At 58.1% G+C, this 5170-nt stretch overlaps 1 protein-coding gene across 2 annotated transcripts in view; it reads left to right on the top strand.

The window, feature by feature from the left end:
* The first annotated feature begins 2724 nt into the window (after positions 1-2724).
* The window catches only part of SSTR3 (somatostatin receptor 3), a 6689-nt gene continuing 4243 nt past the window's right edge, over positions 2725-5170 (top strand). The window contains exons 1-2 of one of the 2 annotated variants that reach the window (XM_023527416.1): positions 2725-3179; positions 3365-3527. The gene's annotated coding sequence lies outside the window, so the exon portion shown is untranslated. Of the gene's footprint in view, positions 3180-3364; positions 3528-4491; positions 4539-4767; positions 4900-5170 lie in introns of those variants that run through there. The other variant, XM_023527417.1, reaches the window with a different exon arrangement.

Here is a 5170-nt window from a genome sequence, read left to right as displayed (position 1 = left end):
GCCCCCAGTCTGGCGCTCAGGACCCCTCGCCACTTCTCCAGCCTCCAGCAGATGCTCAGCAGAGCACAGTCTCCCCTCCTCCCACCACCCTGCCTGCTAACCATCCATCTACCCTCTTTTCCTCATTAAACACGCAGCGAAACGCCTGCTGTGCCAGGCTGATGCCAGGCCTGGGGACATAGTGAGGACCCACACCATCTTCCCTTCTGGAGCTCACAGCTCAGCACACAGGACACAGCCTCCTGAGCTGAGTCTTGGTGAGCTTGTATTAGAGGCCACATGAGGCCCGGGACCATGGGAAGTCTAGGGGAGGGGTCTAGCTAACCTAGGGCAGAGAGGGCTCCAGGAGGGGGCCCCCTGAAGGAGGACTTCCTGTCACATGTGGTGGCGAGGGAGTGTTGGGTGAGGGCTGAGGGCTGACGGTCTGTGCAAAGGCCCTGAAGGGAACCAGCGCTCACCAGGTCCTGACTGGTGACATGTTGAAAAACATGAATCAGGTCACGAACTCCTCTGCCCGCAGCCTGTGAAGCTCTGGACCCAGCCGGACTGAGAGTACGAGGCCCTACGTGGTCTGGCATGCGATGGCCTCCCCCGCCTCCCTCCTTCCCAGCTGCATCTGTCCCCTCCCACTCCCTCAAACACCTCAGTGCCAAGACCCAGCCCTTCCCTCTGCCTGGGGACCCTTCCCCAGACATTCGCTCAGTCTCTCTCACCACTTCAGAGAGGCCTTGGGAGCTCACGCGTCTGATGAGCGAATGAAAGACCGACTGGCTGAATAAATGAATGAGTGAACGAATGGACCTGGCTGAGCATACCTGGAACACAGGTACAGAAGAGAAGTCAGCAGAGGAGGAGGCGGGGCAGGCGGCAAGGCAGGGACGGTGTAAAGCCTGGTGGGTGATGAGAAGCCAAAGCATGCCTTGGGCTGGGGAGGGGCAGTGCCAGGGGGTCCTTCTCTCACTCCCAGGAGCTGCCTCGGAGCCCACCTGCTCCTCATGAACTTGTACAGACGGAAGACTGAAGCCCAGAGGAAGGGCCTTGCTCGGGGCCCACAGCGAGTGGAAGGACAGCATCAAGAGGCGGGGGGGCCCAGGCTCAAGCAGGTGTGTCCCTGGTCCTACTGTGTGCCACTGCAGCCAGGGCTCTCTGAGGGCCCACTACACACCCGCCCTGGGGATCTAGTGACCGAGCAGGTCCTGAGGAGTGGGGCCTGGATGGTGCCTGGCACACAGTAGGTGCTCAATAAAGACTCATTTTCTTCTTCCTGCCCTTCTCTGATAGTTACCCCTTGCCCTCTTGAGAAGGGGACAGGCCGCTCGGTGGCAAGGTGCTTGAGAGCACGCCTCTGGCGCCAGGCTGCTGGGCTTCTCTACTCCCTGGCTGTGAGATCTGAGCAGACCACCTCCCCTCTCTGAGCCCTGGCTTCCTCAGCTGTGAACCAGGTGCGCCAACACCGTGCGCCATGGTGGGTGTGATGCCACGAAGCGAGACAGCACGCGTGAAGCAGCGGCAGTGAATAGGAATAGCTGTCGTTGCTAATTGTCCCTTTGGCGTTTGTGATGCTCACACTGAAAAACGACCTTAGGGCTGATCTAGTCTAACCTCCCAGGATCCAGATAAGGAAACTAAGGCCCAGGGCTGGTCAGGCATAGCTTGTAGGGGCAGCCAGCCAGGACTGAGCTCAGGTCCTCAGGCAGAGCATCTTAGACCCTGGGGCCAAATCTGCCACCGCCCGCTCGTGCACAGCCTGCCAGCTAAGAATGGACTTTAGGGATGACCACTTGCAACCTATTTGATGATGGGAAATATTAACTTTGGACCCCAGTTCAGTCAAATGTTATCCCCCCACAAAAGAATTCTACTCTTTTCAGCAGTAGACCTATATTACAAAACATTATTCTCAATTATTATTATATTTTGAATTTTGCTGATTTACAAACAGTGCACATTTGTATTCTCCTGTATCACATCTTTGATTTTGCCTCTTGGCCTCAGAGCCTGCAGTATTTATTCCTTACCCTGTCCTTCCATGTCTCACCTTGCTGGGGTCCTCCGGACTCAACCTCAACCATTCTCAGGAACGCCCGCCTGGCCTTCCTCTGCGGCTGGTGTCTGTCTAATCTGTGACCAGTGAACAGGACTTTGGACTCCCAGCCCAGTGCTCACCCCATGTTCCCAGCCCTCCTGGTTGCACTGTCCAACCCCACACCCACCTGGCCTCTGGACCCAGCTGTCATGGTGGTCTGCGGAGGTGGGGGGCGTCTGGCCCTTGGCTCTCAGCCCCCAGCTCCTCTGAGCACCCCACTCTTCTCTCCAACCCCCTGCGGCAACCAAGGCCAGCGTGGGTGGCTGAAATCTCCCCGGTAACAGGGCCTGCCCCCCCAGCCTCCTCCCCTACCCTGCTGTCCCTCCTCCCTCACCCCAGCACCTGCTCTCCAGCCCCTCGGCCCCTCCTCCCGGCCCCTCCCGCACCCCCCACCCCCGATCCCTCCTTCCCTGGCTCTCTGTGTCACCATCTGTGGCACAATCCTTCTCTGCCACTCTCCTTGCCACCCCCTCCTTCTCCTTCCTCCTTCCTCACTCTACCCTGCCCCTCTCTCCGCATCTCTCCCTCTCGCCCTCTCGCTCTCCTTCCTCCTCCTCTTCCCCCTGTCACGCATTTCTCATCACTCCCCCTCACTCTGGCTCTCCACCCACTCACTGTCCTCTCTCTCTCTTTCTCTCTCTCTCTCTCTCTCTCTCTCTCTCTCTCTCTCTCTCTCCACCTCCGACCGACGCCCCCTTTCCCTCTATCTATCTCCGTTGGCTCCTTGCAGTTCCCTGCTCCCCATTTCTCTTCCTTCCTTGGAGGCTTCTCCCTGCACTCCCACCCCGGGCTCCTGCTTGCAGACCCCCCATCTGTGCCCCTACCCTCCAGGATGTGTCCTGGAGACGGAGGGTGACGCATCACGCGCTGATGGGAAGTCAGGGCCGAAGACCAGATGGGAGAGGCTCTGTGGGCGGACGTGGTCACTACGGGCTCAGGAGGGGGCCAGGGCCGCAAGCCTGGAAGTGGGCACTGTGTGGGGGACCCCAGCTAAGGGGCGTTCTAGGGGAACCTGTAGACTAAGTGGGGAAATGGGACAGCAGAATGATAACCAGCTTGGCGGCAAGGAGGGGAGCCCTCACCCAGTGGGCAGGTAAGGAGGCTGGGGCCAGGGTGGGGTCCCGCAGGGTGGGGTCCTAGAGCCCCCTCCTCTGCCCAGGATGAACTGGAGAGGTTGGGGCTGGGGACTGGGAGAGGAGAGAGGTCTTCTTGTGACTTCTAGGTGGGCTGCAGGGGTTGGGAGGATGTCGATCTTGGAATTTCGTGCCACGATTCTAGACTCTTGGAATCACAGCACAGCAGAGTGTCAGAGCTGGAAGAAACCGGATGCATCATGCCGCTCGGCCTCCTCGGCTCACGTGCCAGCTCGCCCGAGCTCCCGGTCTGCACGGGGCACTGTGGTCAGCACCCTCCCATGGCATCTTCACAGCAACCCGGGGAGGTGGGTACGCTTGTCTTCATTTTAATAGGAAGGAAACTGAGGTCCAGAGAAGGGAAGTGACTTGCCCAAGGTCACATAGCAATTTGGCATCATTGCTCTTGGCAGAGCCCATCTCCTAACCTAGCGAGGGCTTGTGGGGTGTGTTCCTGGGGGTCAGACCCAGGCCAGGGGTGGGAGTGAGTCAGTTGGCACTGAGTAGCATAATCCAGGCCTCTTGGGAGAAGGCCTGGGGGAGCAGAGGGCAAACAGAATGCAGAGCTGGCCATCAGCCTGCATTGTCCAGGGCTGTTCCGGTCCCTCATTCCTCTCAGCCTTCGGGGAAGCCAGCAGGGCCAGGAGATACTGATGGTTTAGGAGTAGACAGAACTGGGTTTGAATTCTGACCTCCCACTAACCATCTGTGCAACCTTGCACAGCTTACTGAACCTCTCTGAGCCTCAACTTCCTCCTCTAAAAACCCTCTCTCATGGGCTCCGTAAGGATTTCATAATGTGGGTTTGAGGCCTCTGCCCAGGAGCAAAACCCCACCTCCCTTGGCATGCTGGTCGCCAAACTTCTTGGTCTATTCACATTTCCTGATGTTCTGGATGCTGAGCTAGGGGCTGGGGTTAGAGAAATGAACAGCTCAGGGTCCCTGCATCCAAGAGTCAGCATTCTCGAGGGGAAGAGGGTGTGGGACTGCCAAATGGAGAACCACTGGGGTGTCGGGTGCCATCCTAAATTGCTGTGGGGCTCAGGGCAGCCACTCACCTTCTCTGGGCCTCTGTCCTCCCGAACAGTCCTCTGAGGAGTCCGCCCCCAGCTTTCAGGCAAGCTTGTGCCAAAGATAAACCAGACAGGGAGGAAGAGTCCCTCCGCCCCCAGGATGAACTAGATCATGCACAGGGTTCCGGCTCCTTAAAGAAAAGGCGGCTCCTAAATTGCAGGTCTGGCCAGCTCCCACGGGAAGCTGCGTTTTCCCTGCTCTTGGTGGCCTGGCACCTTGAACTTCCACAGGGAAGATGGGCCCAGGTAAGGGTAGAGACAGGGCGTCTGGTGGAGTGGGGGCCGGGGATCCGGGAGGGGCTTATTCCTCCCTGGTACGAAGGCAGGGCCTGCTGGGTCCGCTCTGTTTGTACCGGGGTTGCGCACGTTGGCATGCATGCTTGTGTGGGGGGGTGCACACGTGTGTGCTCTGGAGGGTGGGGGGCTGTCCTCAGAGCTCACCCCCAGGCTTCCTGGGAGATATCTGTCCCTGCAGCTGACAGTCAGGTTTGCCCGGCTCGCTGCTCCTCTCCTGGGAGCCCAGTGCTCCCCTCCCTCCTCCAGCGCTGGTTCGGATTGGCCGCCCAGTGAGGATGCTGTAAAGAGGATCTGCACACTGTTTGGTGAGGTGGGTGGACAGGTGACTTAGGGCTCCCTGGCCTAGGAAGCCAGGATTCTAAGGCCCCAGATTCTATAATTCTAGGTCTAAGAAGAGCTGACTCCAGCATTCTGAAACTAACATTCTGATTCAAGGACACGGAGTTTAAAAATCTACGTCTCTACAACTTAGTTCTAAGAATCTAACATTCTATTTTTAGGTCTCCAAGAGTCTAGGGATTTGGATCCATGATTCTAATAGTTCAAGCAAGTAGATCTCTGAATAGGCTTGTGGGAGAGCT

Source organism: Pteropus vampyrus, unplaced genomic scaffold (assembly GCF_000151845.1).
Source record: "Pteropus vampyrus isolate Shadow unplaced genomic scaffold, Pvam_2.0 Scaffold16, whole genome shotgun sequence".
Taxonomy (NCBI): Eukaryota; Metazoa; Chordata; class Mammalia; order Chiroptera; family Pteropodidae; genus Pteropus; species Pteropus vampyrus.
Note: the sequence above shows the minus strand (reverse complement) of the source record. Positions and strands in the feature narration are given on the sequence as shown.